The sequence below is a fragment of the Palaemon carinicauda genome, chromosome 15 (assembly GCF_036898095.1).
Source record: "Palaemon carinicauda isolate YSFRI2023 chromosome 15, ASM3689809v2, whole genome shotgun sequence".
Classification (NCBI taxonomy): domain Eukaryota; kingdom Metazoa; phylum Arthropoda; class Malacostraca; order Decapoda; family Palaemonidae; genus Palaemon; species Palaemon carinicauda.
This window is the reverse complement of record NC_090739.1, coordinates 97,212,058-97,234,274: the sequence shown is the minus strand read 5'-3', so window position 1 is coordinate 97,234,274 and position 22,217 is coordinate 97,212,058. Positions and strand designations below refer to the sequence as shown.

General features: G+C 45.1%; 1 pseudogene; it reads right to left on the bottom strand.

Moving 5' to 3' along the window:
• Positions 1–22,217, bottom strand: part of LOC137654100 (uncharacterized) — a 119,640-nt pseudogene that overhangs the window by 46,665 nt on the left and 50,758 nt on the right.

The window sequence follows — 22,217 nt, the reverse complement described above, 5'->3', positions numbered from 1 at the left end:
ATCAGGTCGTTCAGCCACCGTCTCTTCAGATTCGTCGGTAGCAGCGGCCTCCAATTCCTCGGAAGGTGAAGCCTGGAAGAAACCCCGTTGGAGGCGTGAGAGGTCCCGGAGGAGGCATTCCCGTTATCGCTCACGCTCCAGGTCTCACCATGGAAGACGATGATCCAGGTCCCCAAAGAAATATTCAGGAGGAGTAGGTCGCCGGGGAAAGAATGGGTGGTCATTACCCATAGTAAGCTCGTCGACTTTACTTCGGTCCCAAGCACTTCAGGTTGGCTCCCTAGAGACAGGTCCCCAGAGAGGTTCACCTCCAGCCACAAGCTCGAACCTCAGGGGACTTGGCCTCGCTGGCCTCATCGGACAGGCGTAAGACCACGAAGGTCCCGACTCAATCCGCCCAGTGGAGGGAGTCGCCCCTTCGGTCGGGCAGCCTCGTCTCGTCCTCCAAAGTAGCGCCTCAGCGACGGGAGGTGGAGAGACGGCTTCCTCCGTCGGGCAAGCCCACGGAAGCCTGGTCCTCCACGACAAAGGACAGACCTAGGACGGAGGCCCTCGCCGCCACGGCAGTGCCGTCCTGCGTCCAGAACCTTACACGGAGGCCCCCGTCGATGGAGCTCTGTCTAGAGAGGGAGGCCGTCAGACGGAGGACGTGGACGACAACTTAGATGGCGCAGCAGCGGAGGACTCAGCATATAGGAGGGTGATCGGGCTCATTAGGAGGCACCACAGGATAGAGGAGCCCGAACCCTTCACCGAAGATGGCTGGCGCTCTAGCCTCAATAGGCTAATGGAGGCCCTTGTCCAGCAAAGACCTTCGTTAGCTCTTCCGGTGGCCAGGGACGTGAGGCTCGGTAGAGCTCACATCAACAAGATCGTAGCTAACAATGCAGAGGCCCCCAAATTACAGAGTTCCTCAAAGTTGCTCCAGGGCCTGAGGTCCCAGAGCAAATTTTACCTGCCATAGGGACAGCGGCCAGGGGCCTGCAAGATGGAAGCCTCCCTCGAATATTAGGCCAAGGAGCACCGGAAGACAGAGCCTCGACAGCCCCAGTCTGCTTCTCCCAGTCAGAGGTGACGATGATGGAGGAGATGGCTAAGGACCTAGCCAACGTCGCCTCCTGGCTGGACTGGTGGGCGTCCGCCCTCGTAGGAATCCAGTCCTCCTACGACCTCTCAGTCCCGGGGAATCAGGCTCTCCTGAAGGAGCTGATTATCTCAGGAGGTAGAGCGCTTAAGTTCTTATCCTACCAGTCCCTAGCCCAATCAGCCAACTGGGTTCTTCATAGGAGGGACACTGTCCTGAATAAGATGACCAGGAGGATTCCGGACAGGGAAGCGAGGGCCCTGAGGAGCCTGCCCCTGTGGGATGATGCTCTCTTCCCCTTGAAGGCAGCAGAGGAGATCATGGAAAAGGTTAAAAAACGTAAAGACGTGGGAGAACCCAGACCCCAGTCACTGCGGAGACCCATCCACAGAAGACCTCCGCCAGATGTTCCTCCTCCTCCTAGGGCCTCGCCTAGCTAGCCCAAGAGAGATGCCCCAACAGCTTCTTGGTCGCAGCCCTCTCATAGGGGAGCAGCTGCAGCCCCGGCCTCCTTTAGGACTTCATACGCGGCCTCCAGGAGAGGACGTAATAGTCAATCCTCCAGAAGGAGATAGGGAGAGAGGCCCCCTACTCCTGCCCAAGCCTCAGGTGGGGGGATGCTTCAGACGTTTTTGGCAAGCATGGAAAAACCATGGGGCAGACCCGTGGACAGTAACAGAATTAAAAGTGTACAGATTACCATTCCTAGCAGAACCCCCGCCCTTAATTCCAGATCTTCGGCCGGAGTGGTTAGTTCCCAAGGACCCCTTGAAGAGGACGGCCTTGCAAGAGGAAGTATCAGCGATGATGGCGAAGGGAGCGTTGGAAACGGTACAAGAACCGAGCCCGGGCTTATACAGTTGACTCTTCCTAGTGGAGAAGGCAACAGGAGGCTGGAGGCCGGTCATAGACCTCTTAGCCCTCAACAAGTTTGTGTGCAAGACCGACTTCAAGATGGACACCCCAAAGTCGGTCCTGGAGTCCTTGAGGGAAGGGGACTTCATGATGTCCATAGACCTCAAGGACGCATATTTCCAAATTCCAGTTCACCCCTCCAGCAGGAAGTAACTTCGGGTGAAATGGGGTGCCCAGACATTGCAGTTCAAGTCCCTCTGCTTCGGACTGTCCACAGCACCGCAGGTCTTCATGAGGGTCTTCGCAACAGTCTCAGTTTGGGCGCACGAACGGGGCATCCGCCTGATTCGTTATCTAGACGATTGGTTGCTGCTTTCATCCTCAGAGGTAATACTGAGGGAACAAGGTGTGGAGCTACTGCAATTCTGCAAGGTTCTGGGTATCACTATCAACCTGGAGAAGTCTCATCTGTCGCCCTCCACCAGGATGACCTACCTCAGGATGGTCCTAGATTCCCGTTTGGTGAGAGCCTTTCCCTCGGGGGAAAGGTTGGACAACTTGGACCAGATCCTCCGCCCCTTCATATCCGGAGAGCCCAGGAGGGCGAAGGACTGGCAGAGGTTAATAGGCCACCTCGTATCACTGGAGAAACTGGTTCCCCAAGGGAGGCTCAAGCTCAGAAACGTCCAATGGAATCTGAAGGAACTCTGGAACCAGAAGGATTCCCCCCACAAGGTGGTTCCCGTTCTCCTGGAAACGTAGGAAGTCCTGGAATGGTGGTAAGACCGAACGAACACCCTCAAGGGGATGCCCTTCGCAGCCGAGCCCCACGAAATGCTCCTGTTCAAAGACGCGTCCAAGGAGGGGTAGGGTGCCCATCTCCTCGGAAGGTCAGCAAGAGGCAGTTGGACGGATGTAGAAAAGACCCAACACATAAACGTCCTAGAGATGAGGGCAGTTCTAGGGCGTGCCAGCAGTTCATCAATCTGCTCCAAGGAAACACCGTGGCACTGATGTGCGACAACGCCATGGTGGTGGCATAAGTAAAGAAGCAGGGAGGACTGAAATCGAGGGAGTTGTGCGATCTCACGTTGGAACTTCTGGATTGGGCCCAGTCGGTGCAGATCACAATCACAGCAAGGTTCATTCCAGGAAAAAGGAACGTCCTGGCCAACGGCCTCAGCAGGATGGGACAAGTGGTAGGAACCGAGTGGTCCCTGCACCCAGAGGTAGCCAAGCTCATCATCCAGAAATGGGGCTCGCCAGTGATGGATCTCTTCGCAACAAGACAATGCTCAACTCCCCGTATTCTGTTTTCCTGTCCCAGACCCCAAAGGCGGCATTAGAGGACGCCTTCCAACATCCCTGGGACAATCTAGACGTATACGCCTTCCCCCTTTTGCGATGCTCAGACAAGTGCTCAATAGGGTAAGGAGGGCCCACAACCTGAGGATGACTTTGGTAGCGCCCTGGTGGCCAGAGAGAGAGTGGTTCGCGGACCTAAAAGAACTAGCGTGCCTTCCGCCGTGGCCTCTCCCGGACAGACCGGACCTTCTCCGGCAGCCCCACTTCCAAAGGTTCCACGAGAACCCTTGGTCCCTCCGCCTTCATGCTTGGAGGTTATCAAGCGTCTCCTGAGGAAGGAAGGTTATTCAGCAGGAACGGCAGAAAGGATGTCTGGATATCCAAGGCGTTCATCGGCAGCGGTATATCAAGCTAAGTAGGCCACTTTCACGAAGTGGTGCTCCTCCAGGAACATCAAGCCCCTGAGGGCCTCCATTCCGGAGATTGCGGACTTTCTGGTATACCTCAGGGATGTTGTCGGTATGTCTATTCCAGCCATCAAGGAAGTCCGTGCAGCCTTAGGCCAAGTCTTCCTCCTGAAAGGCATCGACCTGGGGTCCTCGAGGCATATCTCGATGTTCATTAGGAGTTTCGAGCAAGCGTGCCCCCTCAAGTCGTCAGAGTGCCGCAGTGGGATGTGGCGAGGGTCCTGAAGATGTTAAGTGAACCCCCGTTCGAACCCCTGAAAGACATCGTGGACAGGGATCTCACCCTCAAGACTGTTTTTCTGCTGGCGATGGCCTCAGCAAAAAGGGTGGGCGAGATTCACGGACCGTCTTACGAGGTCTCACACTCGAAGGGCTGGCGTGAGGTTTCCTTCAAGTTCGTCCCGACATTTGTAGCTAAGACCCAGAATCCAGCAGTTTGGGATCCCAGATTCGAGGGCTTCTCTATATCAGCAATTCCTCGTTCAGACAACCCGAAGGACTTAAAGTTGTGCACTGTCAGAGCCATAAGGAAATACCTGGAGAGGACTGCTAGACTCCGCCCTGGTATCAAGAGCCTTTTCGTCTACACAGGTCCAGTGAAAAAGCCAGTCTTGAAGAACACTATATCCTTCTGGCTGAGACAGGTGACTATCAGGGCTTATAGTAGGGTGGGCGTTCCCCTGCCGGGTAAACCCAGCCCGCACGACATTAGGGGTCTAAATACCTCCTTAGCTTTCGAAAAGAACATGGCAGTGGGTCAGATCCTTAAAGTTGGCACCTGGGCCAACCAGTCTACCTTCACGGCTCACTATCTGAAAGAATGCTTGAGGAAGTCCCTAGACGGGTTCTCAATAGGAACAGTCATCTCCGCGCTCCAAGCAATTCAACGGCATAGCCCCAGGTACAATCGCGGGTAGTAAGACCAAGAGACACGGGTTCGTTTCCCTAAACCCCCTTGCTCTTCCTTCCCCCCTCTTCCACTCGAAGATAGTCTCAGGTAGCCCCTGAACCAGCTCTCAAGACACGTGATCATCGAAAGGACATGTATCCGAGGAATTCTTGCACAGTTGAGTTACTTAGACACTAACATGAGCTCTTTGTGTTGTTTCCCGTTTCGTTTTCTGATCAGCTCTGAACCTAGCCCCCTATCTAGGTTCCACTCATCCTGCTTAGCTAGGTCTATGGGTCGAGAAGGACACTCCCACCTCCTAAAGTGTAAGTCTCCTAAGAAAGTAGTTCGAGGTAAGTACTCTGTATTGGAACAAATCACAAATTTTAAGTAATTTGTATTTTTCCTAACAGTACTTACCTCGAACCACTTTCGGGTAATGGCCCGCCCTTCCTTCCCCGAGTGCCTTACTGACCCTTTAGGTAACTAAGCAACCAAGAACTTACTGAGGGTCGAGACCCAAGCTAGCACGCTTCCTGACCCGGGCTTAGCCTCAGGGTACGTATCCATCCGCCTGAGGTTAGCCCTCACAGAAAACGGAAGTAGGGTTAACTACACAAAACTCTGGTTGGATGGGAGGAGATCCCAGGTACTCCTAAGAAAGTAGTTCGAGGTAAGTACTGTTAGGAAAAATACAATTACTTAAAATTTGTGATTTTAAGACAATGTAGAGCAATGTGTAGATTATAGACAAACACTAGATGACATTTGTGGACTATGAAAAAGCCTTTGATAGTGTACACTGACCAACTTTTTGGAGAGTCCTGTGTTATTATGGAGTTCCTCTTAAATATGTAAATTTGATTGTCTGTTCATCAGCAATGAATGATGGAATGCATATGGAATGCATACCAAACCCAATCGTCACCATAAGCCTGTTATTACATTTGGGGGAAGAAAGACTCCTTCACTGATCAAATACACAGTACATAACCAGGTACATGGCCAAGATCTATCAGCCTACTCATCCAAGTAATGACCAATAGGAGGTTATTGAGGTCAGCTCTCTTGCTATCCTATGGGACCAAGGAGATTGCATATTCAGGGAGAGAAAAAAAAAACAATCAGTTTGATCCAATAGGACTTTCTCTCGCCAAAATGAGGTAAGATTTAAGGTTTAAAAGTTTCTAATGAATGGTAGAAGCAAGGGACAATGACATTGTCCTAGCAAGCAGGACAATACCCTAGAGACTGACCATATAACGGATTTTGAGCGAAGCGAAAATTCTATTTTTGGGTGAGATGGCCATGTCGTCCTGATGGAAGTTCCTTAAAGTAGCTTCCTAAGGGATATATGTACTACAGTGATATTCCCAGAGAATTTTACCTTTGGGTATCCAGAATTCTAACTCCTGGCGCGAATATCCTTAAAATTTCTCCAAAGGATATCGCATAATATCAGCGGACGCATTCTTGACACGCCTCCATAGCAATCTGCACCCCAAACAGCATTTTGGCTTCGAGGAGGATGTGGCAAAAGGGAGCCGTCCAAAGGTTCTCCCCACTCTCGTAATACTATTGGGAATACAACAGCGCCATTCCCACGACGGCGGACATTCCTTGTAACATTGAGCGTGGTGTTACAGATACAGTCCCACGAGAGGGATACTGTAAAGATCTTTTCTTTTAGAAGAGATGGGTGGGTCCATCAGGACGACATGGCCATCTCACCCAAAAATAGATTTTTCGCTTCGCTCAAAATCCGTTTTTTGGGCTCAAGCCATGTCGTCGTGATGGAAACATACCAGAGCATTAGTGTACCTGTGGATTTTTAATCAGTGCCTTAACCTTATAGCAACCTTTTCTATGGTCATGGGGACCACACGAGACAAGGGACGTTACCGTTATTCGTCACCATCACTAATCATAACCAAAGTTAGTGCTTCCTGTCTCCTACAGGGAAGAGTCATTCTAGACAGTAGAAAAGGGATCTTGAGGTTAACATACATAGTATGACCAAACATAAGTACACACTGAATATACAAATAGTCTCATAGTTGTATATTTGCTAAAATAACATCAGTGCCTCTTATATCTATTATTTGATGCATACAAATATATGAGGGATACTTACTTTGGTAAGTTGAAGAACTCTCGCATGTATACATACAATTGCCTGGCGAAGGTGGACGCACTACATTCTGATAGACATTTATTACTAATAAATGACTAAAAGATGTTCAGTAAAACGAATGTAGTATGACAATGGGATTATACCTGTAACAAGTACAAAGACTATATTTCCTTCTTGAAGGAAGAAATGATGAGTGCCACTCTCAGACTGAAGAAAATTATAAAACAATTTCTCTTCATAATTCCTGTACTGGTTACTTCTATCTGCACTGTGTACTTCGTACACTGGCACTAGTGCTATCTGTATAATTCCACACCTGGGATTTTGAACAGAGCCAGTGTTATCATGGTAACACTTATTCAAAAGAAGTCACACCTAAGAAGGGTGACCTCTTCTCCCTTTAATTGACAGTCCCAGTCAATTAGTTGTTCATCGTAGAATTAGACGGCAGGTTAAATATTCTACCTGGCGTCACCACATATTGCTTCATATCATGGATTTGTCTAGTATAGTGTATGTAAAACACTCTGGATGATTCTCATCCATTACATGTGCGAGGACATGTGAGGTCCCAAACCAAAAACTGTTTACTACAGTAATTAGGGGGCAGGTTTTAATACACTACCTGCCACCACTACGAAGTGTTTCAGTTCATGCACTTGATTTGCATAGTGTTTGTAAAACACTCTGGATGATTTCCATCCAGTGTATGAACGAAGGTGCTCAAAGTCCATATACTGAAAGAAGTTCAGTGATGAAGCAATCTTTCTCGGATCATGACCTGCGGGAGTACTGTCCGGATCCGCTCTACAAATAAAGTAGGTGAGCTTCACCCTAGTTGTTTTAGGGATAAATTTGATCCAGAAGTTTCTCCTTTTAAGAGCTGTCCTCCCCTGAAGTCTGAAGTTCTATGAAGATAGACCTTTAGACACACTACAGGACATAGAGAGACATCTTCCTTCAGAGGGCAGATTCTCCAGGGACCCCACCTCTTAGTGGGTAGCTCTTTTTTAGCGAGAAAGGATGGATCAGGAAATAGATTCAGTTCTCCCACTTACGTGAACTGAATGTGACCCTCATCTCTGGATAGGGCCACTATTTCACTAACTCTAGCCCCGGAGGCGATAGCGAACAGAAAAATAACCTTTTGGGTTAGATCCGTAAGAGATGAGGAATAATGTAAGACCTTGTCCAAAGACCAAGAGATGGGCTTTGGTGGTACCGCGGGCTTAAGCCTAGCACATGCCTTCGGAATCTTATCAAAGATTTAATTCACCAGATCCACTTGAAAGGCATATAACAGAGGCCTAGTCAAGGCTGACTTGCACGTATTTATCGTATTGGCCGCCAGACCTTGGCTATGAAGGTGGACAAAGAAGGACAGACAGAAGTTCATTGAAATTTCTTTCGGTCTTTTTGCTTTGACAAACGCAACCCACTTTTTCCAGGAAGACTCATATTGTCTTCTAGTTGACTTGGCCTTGTATTCTTCTAAGAATTCTATATTGCCTTTTGAGATCCTAAACCTTTTACTAACCACTAGAGCGAGAAAATCATGAAATGAAGGGTTTGGGTTCTCAGTGATAAAATGAAGGCAGTTAATTTCTGAATCTTCAGAAATATACCTAGGGTTAGAGCTAGGACCAGCCTCATCTAGTCTTTCAGTCCCACTAGAGGATCCTCATATGGGGCTATATAGCGAGGTAGTTTCTTGAAGACGCTCGTGATGAAGAGGTCGAATTGCAGTTCTGGGACTTGTTCCCATCTGGGAGGGAATATGTCTGCGCCCATGGACCATTCCAATTCTATCGGTTTGTATCGAAATAGAGTATCCACCGTCACATCGTGGATCAGTTGTAAATGAACTGCTGGTAGGTGCCGTCCCTTCAAGAGAGGGATGGGTAACTTCACCAAGACTGAATGAGACGTTCGAATGTGACGTCTTATTATCGCTTCGGTGTCCCAGATCACTCGTAGGGAGCCTGATCTGTGAGGAGGGGGCTTCCCCACCCATGAAAGGACCAGCAGAGTCTTGGGACTTTCGTGCTCTAATTTCTGTTAGAGAAGCGATTAAAGAGGGACCGATCTGAGTCTTTTTTTATCTCTTCAAGCGTTTGATGCGTGTTTTCTCCAAGCTCTTAACGCATCTTTCCGGTGTGCCCTTAGCACCAGGTCTGTCACTATAGCGAACTGGGGAAAGATTAGCGCTTTTTCCTGTTGGCATTTTGGTATTCTGACTGAATACCTGAGTCTCTTGACAGACCTCACGAGCTCCTTTTATATTTCCAAAGGAGAGGAGAGTTGATGTGACTGAGGGCTTCGATAGCTTTTTAAACATCGAAACCCCTGAGCTGGAGAAAGTCGAGACTTCTAGACGCCTATCTTGCATCCGTGATGTCCCAGGAACCGGGTCATCTCTTTGAATGCACATTGGCCGGACACTTCGGGTGTTGCCCACTCCAGCCTCTTGATCAGGTATATTAATACCTGAACTATTTCTAGGCTTGAATTTGACGTGACTAAGTTCGTCAATCCTTTGAAGATACTTAAAACTGTGAGTCCGACACATATCTTCCTTAGGATGAATCTTACTCTCTGTTACATGAATTCTAGATAGGAGGAAGGGGGGTGGTTGACTGGAAGGTTCCGAAGGACACCTTTCAGGTCTGACAAAACTACGAACACCCTTAATTGGAACAAGGTCCACATGTTCAGAAGGATTAACATTCAGAACTTGCTGTTTTTTATGAACTTGTTGAGTGGCGACAAGTTCAGAATGGCTCATTGATATCTTGAGTCCTTTTCGTGAACACGAAGCAACCTTCCCTGGAACTCGATGAGCTAAAGTTTTCTTACTACCTGTATGCTCTATAGCTCTCAGGTATACTACTCCAGGAGGGTTTTGAACTGTAGGAGAAGGTAAGGAAATGATGGTAAGGACATTTCTGTTTCCCATCAATGGCTCATCTTGAATAGGCTTTGGACCGAAGGATCGAAGGTCCTGCGATCCTGAGAGTTCCTCCTAGCCGAAACGTCTTTATGCTTCGAGTAGTCAGTAGGCTTAGACTTTTGATCATCTGCCTGTAGCATCGTGGTCACTGGAATATTGGGATGTTGTTGAGCAGCCCGGATATTTCCAGCATTTCCAATCTTCTTTTTAGGTTGGGGACCCACAATCATAGAAGATTTTCTCTTTGAAGGAATGCCCCATTTTTGGAGAAGACCTATGTTCTCCATGGTGGCGTTCTTAATTACTTCCTTAGTGACCTCGTGTGGGAAGAGGTCTTTACCCCAGATGTTGGAAGATATTACCTTCCTTGTTTCTTGTTTTACTGTTGCATCAGCGAACACAAACTGTCTACATGCTCTCCTAGCCTGCATAAAGGCATAAAGGTCCTTTACCAAGATAGCCATATGCATTTTGGCTATGACCATGAGCATGTCTGGGTTACTCTCGTAGGTTGAACACAACTCTGTGTAGTTTTGTAGAGAAAGGGATGTCGCAAGTCTCTCCTTTGACTCCTGTTCATTACACAAGAGCAACTCAGACAATTTAGGGAGACATACCTTGAATTGATGACTTGCGACGTTCTTGTCTAATTTTCCTATTGAAAATGTCAAATGGACTTCCTTCCAATCCTTTTCCTATCCGGGAAAAGTTGGTGACAAAGGCTTGCACTCATCGAGTGTGGGACATGGCTTACCCGCCTCTACCGCTTTTGGCAACAGAAGTAAATGCCTTCCCCATAAAGGGGAATGAGAGTGAAGTAGGAGCAAGAAAGGAAGGGTGTCCGTTATTCAGTGAGAATACCATCGACTCTGAATAACCCGCCTTTCTTAGACTACCTGAAAGGATAGTCTGTGCCTTATCATGGTCGAGAATCAAGACCTCCTTTGGTTACATTCCTTTTTTTGACTTTGGTTCGTACTTCAGTCGAACCCAACAATTAGGGAAAGCATCAAAGCTTGGCCAAAATTGAATTTTGTCCAAAGGAACAGCACCTATTTTCTCTGAGATGCAGAGATTGCCATTTGAAATCGGCATCTGCTCCGCGAACCTCCAGGGATTGGTTATGGAGCATGTTGGTAGGTCTTGATTCATGGGTCGTTTGACTGACCCCTGGGAAGCGACAAGAGAAACTTTACGAGGATCTATCTTGCGTTTTACTTCCTGCTTTTCGTTTTGTCTACGAAAGCGCTCTATTTGATTCTTTAGTTGGATACATAATTGTACAACATTATCCAAATTAGGGGTAGAAGACGAAGATGTCGACATCGATGGCTCTAAAGCCGGCACAGGCGGAGGAAATTCCGACGCAACATTTTCCTCTTCTACCTTGGGGCATTGCTTGCCCTTAATCCCAAAGGTTTTCTGGCCATCAGGGGATGTAGTTAGCTCCTGAGGCACTACTGTTTCCTCACTTGCTTCCGGAAATAGTAGCTTACGCATCCCATCATCAGGTAGGAAAGGTCCCGGAGAGATCTTTTGAAAGCCTCTCACCCAGTTGCGTAATTTATATTGAGCTGTATCCCTAGTCTCTATAGACTTGGGATTTTCAAAACCTTTGGACATTAATGTCCGACATATATTGCAAACCTGTGGGTTCCAATAATGTAGGGATCCGGAAATAATATTGCAGGGGGCATGAAACCTGCAAGTATTATGACCATAAAAATACTTACTCTTGGCCTTGCAGAGGACTGCAGCACTAGGTATCTGGTGTTCCTCCTGTAAAGAGAGTAAAACCAAATGAGTATACAATGGATTATCTCCTTGACAGTCAACATGCAAATGTCCTTTACAATAGAGTAGCTTAGGATAGTAAGCTATAAAGGGATAGTAGGAGATACATACTTGTGTACCCCTGTGAGCAAATGCTGTTGCCTACCCTCAGTATTAACTACATGGAGATTTCTCTATAGAGTAACTCCAAGTAGAAGGACTCTCACCCCTAGGGGTAGAGAAGTATCAAATCACTGTCCCAAAATAATGTTAATACTGTGGGGTCAGGATGACTGATTCTCGATCAGAATATTGAAGAAAACTATTCATTCAATATATGAACGGTACCAGCAGAATGCTCGTACAAGGGTACCCAAGGTTTGTCAGAAAATACTACTGTATCATGGTACTGTAGTTTTCTAATTGCAGTAAGTCTATATTGCAATTTACTGGCTACCGTACATCACGTATTGTAGTCTAGTCATCATGCTGCCTTCATAGTAGCATATGATAGTATGGTCCATCTAGCATGAAGCCAACTGGATTAGGAAAATAAAGACATATATTTGTATATCCCACTCAGCCTATTTGCTATAGTCTTCCTACTATATTAAAATATAGAGTTTCCTGATCAGGGAGACTCAAGGAAAAAGGCTCCACCCTTTAAGGGTTAGGAGTGTATTACTCCTGCCTTGAAGTGTTTAATATTGTAGGGTAATCCTAATACGAATTTCTAATCAGGATATTGAAGAAATCATATTCATTCAATATAGGATTGGGCTCAGCGAATGCCTGTGTTGGATATCCAAAATCATACATACGTATACCAAGGCACTTCCCCCAATTTTGGGGGGTAGCCGACATCAACAAATGAAACAAAACAAAAAAGGGGACCTCTACTCTCTACGTTCCTCCAGCCTATCAAGGGATTCAACCGAGTTCAGCTGGTACTGCTAGGGTGCCACAGCCCACCCTCCCACATTATCCACCACAGATGAAGCTTCATAATGCTGAATCCCCTACTGCTGCTACCTCCGCGGTCATCTAAGGCATCGGAGGAAGCAGCAGGGCCTACCGGAACTGCGTCACAATCACTCGCCATTCATTCCTATTTCTAGCACGCTCTCTTGCCTCTCTCACATCTATCCTCCTATCACCCAGAGCTTTCTTCACTTCATCCATCCACCCAAACCTTGGCCTTCCTCTTGTACTTCTCCCATCAACTCTTGCATTAATCATCTTCTTTAGCAGACATCCATTTTTCATTCTCTCAACATGGCCAAACCACCTCAACACATTCATATCCACTCTAGCTGCTAACTCATTTCTTACACCCATTCTCACTTTCACCACTTCGGTCCTAACCCTATCTACTCGAGATACACCAGCCATACTCCTTAGACACTTCATCTCAAACACATTCAATTTCTGTCTCTCCGTCACTTTCATTCCCCACAACTCTAATCCATACATCACAGTTGGTACAATCACTTTCTCATATAGAACTCTCTTAACATTCATGCCCAACCCTCTATTTTTTACTCCTCCCTTAACTACCCCCAACACTTTGCAACCTTCATTCACTCTCTGATGTACATCTGCTTTCACTCCACCATTTGCTGCAACAACAGACCCCAAGTACTTAAACTGATCCACTTCCTCAAGTAACTCTTCATTCAACATGACATTCAACCTTGCACCACCTTCCCTTCTCGTACATCTCATAACCTTACCCACATTAACTCTCAACTTCCTTCTCTCACACACTCTTCCAAATTCTGTCACTAATCGGCCAAGCTTCTCTTCTGTGTCTGCAACTAGTACAGTATCATCCGCAAACAACAACTGATTTACCTCCCATTCATGGCCATTCTCGTCTACCAGTTTTAATGCTCGTCCAAGCACTCGAGCATTCACCTCTCTCACCACTCCATCAACATACAAGTTAAACAACCACGGTGACATCACACATCCCTGTCTCAGCCCCACTCTCACCGGAAACCAATCACTCACTTCATTTCCTATCCTAACACGCAATGCTTTACTACCTTTGTAGAAACTTTTCACTGCTTGCAACAACTTTCCACCAACTCCATATAACCTCATCACATTCCACATTACTTCCCTATCAACTCTATCATACGCTTTCTCCAGATCCATAAACGCAACATACACCTCCTTACCTTTTGCTAAATATTTCTCGCATATCTGCCTTACTGTAAAAATCTGATTCATACAACCCCTACCTCTTCTAAAACCACCCTGTATTTCTAAGATTGCATTCTCTGTTTTATCCTTGATCCTATCAATCATTACTCTACCATACACTTTTCCAACTACGCTTAACAAACTAATACCTCTTGAATTACAACACTCATGCACATCTCCCTTACCCTTATATAGTGGTAGAATACATGCCCAAAACCAATCTACTGGTACCATTGACAACACAAAACACATATTAAACAATCTCACCAACCATTCAAGTACAGTCACACCCCCTTCCTTCCACATCTCAGCTCTCACACCATACATACCAGATACTTTTCCTACTCTCGTTTCATCTAGTGCTCTCCTCACTTCATCTATTGTAATCTCTCTCTCATTCTCATCTCCCATCAATGGCACCTCAACACCTGCAACAGCTATTATATCTGTCTCCCTATTATCCTCAACATCCAGTAAACTTTCAAAATATTCCTCCCATCTTTCCCTTGCCTCCTCTCCTTTTAACAACCTCCCATATCCATCTTTCACTGTCTCTTCAATTCTTGAGCCAGCCTTCCTTACTCTCTTCACTTCTTTTCAAAACTTCTTATTCTCTTCATATGAATGACCCAATCCCTGACCCCACCTCAGGTCAGCTGCCCTCTTTGCCTCACGTACCTTGCGCTTTACTTCCACATTTTTCTCTTTATATTTTTCATACTTCTCTACACTATTACTCTGCATCCATTCTTCAAAAGCCCTCTTTTTCTCTTCCACTTTTACCTTCACTCCTTCATTCCACCATTCACTGCCCTTCCTCATGCTGCCTCCAACAACCTTCTTGCCACACACATCACTTGTAATCCCAACAAGATTTTCTTTTACTAACTTCCACTCCTCCTCTAAATTGCCAATTTCTCTTACTTTCACTTCGTCATATGTCATTTTCAACCAAAATATATCCAATATATATTGGAAATAACTACTAGTATAAACTATATAGTAGTTTTCTATCTGCACTATATTCTATAATGCAGATATACTGGCTACCTGTATAAAATATACAGTAGTTCAGCCGGCATGTAGCCGGCATAGCTAGGTCTTGCCGGCATACCCGGCATGCTAGCTAGAGAAAGAGAGAGAGAGATAGCATGGAAAAAAGGCTACTCCTTACTGTGAATGTATACAGTAATTAAGGATGTAAAAGTCTAATTTGACTGCCTTTTTCCAGAAAGAAGGTTCTAATAGAAGGGGAGAATGTACCATTCAGGCTTCCATGCAGCTAGAGTACTATTGCCAACAAGGTACCTCCGATACACTGCTGGCCGGCAAGTCCAGCAGTACCAGTACAGTCGGTGTGCTGCCAACTGAGTCAGCACTATCTGTGCAGGCCGGGCCGGCAGTACCCCGGCAACAGGACCTGTAGCAGCAGTCCAAGGTAGGACTGAAGAACCTTGGGAACAGAAGGGACTTCCCTCTCACGGCCATCATGGTCGCCAGCAGCCATCTTGGCTGCCGGCTGGGCCGGCAGTTGCCGGCTAGGCCGGCAATTGCCGACAGATGATGTGGTTGGCGGCAGTATGCTCTGCCGTCAGCCAAAGACATGGCTCGAGAGGAAGTCTGGCTGGCTCCGGCAACCTACCAGCAAAGGAAGGTTGCAAGATGCCGGCCTAAAGAAAGACAATGGCTCAGCCATCAAAAGAGGACAGAGGGGTAGGGAATAGGGTCCTGTAACGAGTGTGAAAGGAACTGGCAAAAATTGTCAATCCTACCACCTGTAAAAGAAACTCTGTTTCGGTATCGGCAGAATCCTAGGGAACAGGAGAGACTCAGTTCTCCAACCCAGAGATTGCCGACACAGTTAAGGGGATGGCGGCGCTGCCGCTTCCTCTCAACAAAGAAGAAACAGAGTTCCAGTGCCACGTATCCTAGGCTAAAGAAAATTACTCTTCAGCCCAGAGTACTGTGGCATAGGACTAGTCTTTTAGTCACAAGGAGAAGATGGTATCCTACCATAACTTCAAGTGCGGCTAATGAGGAGTAACCTCCATTGCCGGCCACCTAGCCGGCAGGGGAATGATGGTATCCTACAACCCATTCGGCCTGCCGGCAGGTCGCCGACATAAGACTAAATACTCTGAGATTCTGACTAAATCCCAAAAGCCGATGGTATACCACAACCAACGGTTAAGGGAAGAGGCAGGACAAACCCTAAGTTAGCCATGTCTGAATAAAATTCAAGGCACGGCTATTAGGGTTGTAGCCTGAGGCTACACTCAGAGGGAAAGAGATTACCCTTAAGTCTCCGAAGAGACGTGTAACGTTTCATAACATTCTAGGAGGTATCAGTCTCCACTGAATGAAAACAATACACGAGGGTAACCGGGGAAAGTCTGAACGTATAGTAAAACGTCTAGGTAAGGTTACCTAGGCTATACGAGATTTCAATTACCTAAATCACCGAAACTCCAACTATACGATCGACAGAGAAAAGGGGGAAACAAAAATTATGCACATTATCGAAAATTTACATGAGTAATTGCCTAAATAGCTAAATAATTGAAATAATTAACTAAAGCTATTAAAAACTGGAAGTCATTCTGCTATCTAAATAACACATGCCTAACAAACGACGGCGCCATGGCGCCTCCAGTAACTGGCCTAGCTCTTAAACACAATAAAATAATTTCATTGTGAAACAGGAGCTAAAAAATACTCATAGTAAAGACCCGATACTCAACTTTCCAGAGGCGGAAGAAGATGGAGAAAGCATAGTAATAATCCTGTAAAACGATCGAAAAGTTAGATCACCAGGAAATTATCACCGAGCGAGATCGCTACAAAAAAAGGAATGTCCGCCGTCGTGGGAATGGCGCTGTTGTTTTCCCAATAGTATTACGAGAGCGGGAAGAGCCTTTGGACGGCTCCCTTTTGCCACATCCTCCTCGAAGCCAAAACGCTGTTTGGGGTGCAGATTGCTATGGAGGCGTGTCAAGAATGCGTCCGCTGATATTATGCGATATCCTTTGGAGAAATTTTAAGGATATTCGCGCCAGGAGTTAGAATTCTGGATACCTAAAGGTAAAATTCTCTGGGAATATCACTGTAGTACATATATCCCTTAGGAAGCTACTTTAAGGAACTTCCATCACGACGACATGGCTTGAGCCCAAAAATACATATGATCATCACCCAAGACCCCTCCATCCAAGCTAGGACCAGGGAGAGCCAGGAAATGGCTGCTGATGATGCAGCAGGTGGACCTATAAGCTCCTCCAAACACCCCATCATTACCTCAAAGGAACTAAAGGAACTAACGAGTTTGAGTGACACTCGAAGCCCAGTCTGGCAATCACCAGTCAGGGACGTTATCAAATAGGCCACCATATGCCTTATTTTAAAGGACAAAATGTTTGTATAATTGTATGAGTAAATAACTAATCTTAAAAGTAATTGATATTTTTCCCAGCCATAAAATTCTGAGTCCTTTAAAGATGAACGTCTTACCTCAACCACCCCTCTGAGTCATAAGCTGACAGTAAAAAGTGATGAGTCTGACAAGAGAGTGGGCTGGGCTACTTGTCCATGCTCATCAAATGTTGTTAAATACAGGTATTTCATTGACAAATTCAAAGGCTGTTTCCGTTTCACTGAAAACATTCCCATTTATAAAGGACTCGGATAGTATAGGTTGGAAAAATAAAAAGGGCATTTAAAATTATTTTAATCAAAAAGATATAATATGAAATATGTGTTATATTTTAATGCATATATGTCTCTTCTGCTTATAAATTACAGAACACCTGAAGCAAGGATTTGGGAATATAAAATAGGAAAAAATGTTTGAAAGAAATTATCAAAAACATAACAAAGTACTTTAGTGTTTCCAAGTTATACTAACCTAAGACCTTTAACAAAAAGCAGGTGGATCTGGAAGGTAATTTAATTTATTAATGGGTGGTAAGCGCAGGTGAGTAGCATTCCCACTTTCCTGTCAAGGATATTAAATCTTGGCAGGAAAGTAAAGACATTCCCTATTTTAAAGGAGGAATGATTAGTATACGTGTATGAAAAAGTAATACTTACGTTGGGTCTTGAGCATTACAGTGATACAAGTAATTTGGTATAACTTCTTCAGCATCCTTTACCATTTCAGAAAATATGCGAATAAGGCACGCCGGGCTTTTTCTAGAAGTTTGGGTCCTATGGGTAAAAAGAATAAATGAGACAAAAGATATTTTAGGGTAGTATGAATAGGCAAATACTATTCTAAGCACCATATTACAAAGTAAGATTAATGAAGGGAAGAAAATAAGTGGTTTTGACAATTGAAAAAAATTATTTTTTGGCGACTGGTGAGTAGTCCACAAGAAATTTCTTGCAGAAGTTAGAACAGGGAATCCAGCACTATAAGATACTCTAATAAAGAAATATAGTATTGTCTTCCAACGTACTAGGGGTAGTATATCAACAGGTAAGGCATGGACTCAGTGTGTATAAGAGAGACGGTCACGTCTATTGTACTTATCACAGCACCTCAAGTGCTGGTCTATGTCGAGGAATTATTGAAGTTTTCCCTAATATAAACAGAAACCCTAAGATAATTCCTAAAAATATTCATGAAAAATATGACATTCTTAATAATTTGTATTTTTCCTACCTATACGTACCACGAACCACATCTATAGGAGAGTCCTGGGATCGTTCCAGCTCTGACCAGAAAACTCCGGATAGGCATCCCCCCAAATCCCCACCTGTCCCACCGCCATGGATGACCGGAGGTCAGCTTAGGTTCCAACCTGGCCCATGAACTCCATGAACTTCCACCTGTGTGATCTAATGGGGAAAGCAGGGCGGGCAGTTAAACAAATGTGGTTCGTGGCAAGTATAGCTAGGAAAAATACAAATTACTAAGAATTTGTTATTTGTTCCGATGCGATATACTTCCACGAACCACATCTATAGGAGACTCATACTTAGGAGGAGGGTGGCAAAGATACCAAAGGGGGGTGGGGAAAGAGGCCACCCAGATATGTGCTCAACCAAAAACCCAACCAAAAGACATGACCAATCCCAAACCGGGGAGGTCAACCAAAGGACGTGTACGGTGCGCAGCAACATTACCTTGCCCATGAAGGGCTTGATGACAAAAATCAACACCCTTATGAAGAGCCACTTCACCACCTTCCTATCCAGAGGGAGGGGTGTGAGGCACTGGTCTAAGCCGGGGGAAGCCCCTATGAAAAGTCTGTCGTGATCTGAAAACGCAGGTGGGGGACCGCTCCGTCCGAGGACAGAAGCGAGGGTTGGTACTGGGAGCAGGGACTGAGCAGGGACCGAACGGAGAGCAGCGCCCTCCGGTGTGGTACCTGGGACAGGAGGACTGGATCGGCGAGGAGCCATCCGTTTCAGGATGTACCAAGATGGACGGAGTAGAGCGGAAGGCGGCCAGGCTTCTATCTACTGCTGGGCTCCGCAGGTCTCAGGCAGCGGAGCACTTGCAGGAAGTACGGTATCACTTTTGGACACACTTCTCCTCGACGACCTGAACGGCTCCGTCAAATAGCAGGATCCACTACTGCCAAAGCCCCATGTGGTCCCATGAAGAGGCGCCCACCAGCGAGGCCATTACCGAGAGGGCTGGACTACCCATGTTGTCCACCGAGAGCAGTGAGGAGGAGGGGTAGGCAGAGGTTGTGAGGGGCGTAGGACTATGACGGGGGAAGCCGCTTTGAAGAGCCTGTGATGACCCGGAAACGCTAGTGGGTCCCCACTCCGGCCAAGGAAACAAGCAAGGACAGAGATATCCGAGCACAAGGCGGGACGTCCGTTGGTGAGGAGGTAATAGCTATGCCATCTCTGTGAGCGAGGCAGGTCGTACGTCGGTGGGGAGGTACCGGTTCCATCCTCCTTCTCCTCGACAACTTGAGCGGTTCTGTCCCATAGCTGGAACCATTTCGGACGAAGCCAACGTTGCCTTCCACAGCGTGTCCTCCTGCACCAGAACATCTGGAATGGTTAGTAGAGAGACCAAAGGAACATCGGTCTCTCAGTAGTAAGCTGAGACCCAGCATTAACTCACCTTCGTCCCCGCTCTGAGTGGGAATAAGGGAAGATTTGGAGAACTTGGATGAGACTTCTCTTGGAAGAAGAAATGTCCTCCTTTGTTCTTTCCGCTCCCTTCCACGTGGGACACGAAAACACCACACACATATACGACTAAGTCCCTGGAAAACAGGGTTTCTCACGTTCGGCCACTATGAGTAAAGAAAGTAGAAGTACCCACGAAAGGAAAACACAAAAAAAAGTAACACAAAAGAAAAAAGGTCAGCTAACAGAAGACATGTTGACCTGTGCGACCAGAACTGTAATGGAGTTCATTGGCCAGGTCGGAACCTGAGCTGACCTCCGGCCATCCATGGCGGTGGGAGAGGTGGGGTTTTGGGGGAAGGCTAATCCAGAATTTTCTGGTCGGAGTTGGGAGGATCCCAGGACCCTCCTATACATGTGGTTCATGGAAGTATATCACATTGGATGACTTTATTTTAAATGGAAATTGTGTAGAAATCACCTTCTATGAATAAGAAATGCAAAAGCACTTCCTGATTACCGTCAGTATGCCGTAAGAATAAAGTTTATTATGATAGTACCTGACACTTGTAAATAAGGTGAATGCTCGCTAGGTCCTGATCGATTGATTGACCAGTCTTATGCATGTGATATTACTATCGTTTGTTTTTGTTTTTTAACATTTTCAACTCATCTCATTTTCCCTGGATGACGAAGCAATTTTTTTGCAAATATTTCTGCGAAATGAGTATCTGATGATCATCGGAACACTTGCGGAAAAATATAGATTGACGTATACAAGCGGCATCACAGCACTTAGTTAAAATATAACTACCAGCCGAGTATTTTTAAAAACTTATTGTATACAGTAAATTGTTTCCCTACTGTACATGTCACATTGTAAATCCCTACCAGCTATATACACGAATTGGGGGTTTAGGTATCAGAAAACAGTATTCACTTCATGTTAAACACAAAAAAAAAAAAAAGTAAGATGAGAAGTGAAGACAAACCTTATTTTTCTTGCAAAACGATATTGCAACTTCATGCTAACTACCTTAACAAGCAAAAAGGAATAATCTATCTAATTGCTACACATTGTCTCGCTGTAGGTCAATAGCAGTGAGACCCAGCTTGCCTCAGTAATAGAAAGTAGTATAAATCCCTATACTACAATGGATGCTGGGGTAGTATTCTTTTGTGTAAACTAATCATATAGGGGGTAATTCTGTCATAAATTTATTAATATGAAATCATAGCCTCTAAACACTGTAACTACATAAGACTCCTTCCCAATCACAGTATACAGTACATTGACAAGGGAAGACCAAAGCTAAAACACACCTAGGCTGAATATTAAAATAAACATGAGATAAGACATAAAATATATTTCAATATTCCTGTATTATAAAGACCATAGATCACAAAGTTAGTTACCATAAATACACTTGAAAATTAAATATAACAACACAATTGAAAAGGTTCACCCAAACATCACATTGATAAAAATAGTATGAAATTTCAAAGTAAGGTGGATTACTAAACCACAAGGCTGTGGGTTTGGTCCCACAAAATCACTCAACGTTTCAACGGATGATTCCCACAAAAACAAGTATTAAGGACGGAAAAAAAATCTTTAGACATCAGTTAAGAAGCCCATGCTTGGGAAATATTAGCAATATGATTTATAGATAATCATTTAATTAAAAGATTTAGCTTTATAGTATGGCATATATAAAACATTATTATCATAGTAAGTAGTGAAAGCATGACATTCAAACTCACCCAAGGGACCAGCAGCTCTCACAATAAACAAAGGATTAAAGTACTCAAGTATTATACAAATGGGTTTTACCCAAAAGCCACAATCCGCAGGCTGCTCCGAAAGGCCCCATGGCTCGGCCAAAATTAAATGCTCTATTCTGCAATGAAAAATAATTAAAACCACATTTAAAAAGCATTGTAAATATAGTGCAAACACAAACCTGTCTTCTCACAGTTCTATTAGTCATATACAATAAGACTTGAATCCCATCCTGGTAAACCAAGATTGCCAGACTTGTATCTGCAGATAGAGGGAAGGTCTCATCAAGCAAGCACCAACCACATGTATAAGTATGTAAATTTACCCTGTTGTGGCATTCAGGTAAGGGTATTCCCTGCATATTTTCAATACAGTACTTATATTTTTCATGCTTTCATTCCGTAATACTTATTTCAACATACTATACTTCACCCCTTAACGGATTTGTAAAAGAAAAAAAGAAATATATATATATATATATATATATATATATATATATATATATATATATATATATATATATATATATATATATATATATACATATATATGGACTTGATCGGTACTCTTCAATCTACTGTTTTCCTTAATTTATCTAGTGTGAGCTCCTAGTGTACATATTTACCTTTTGTTTTGCCAAAGATATTATTTTGTATTCCTTTGCATTCATTTCCCCTTC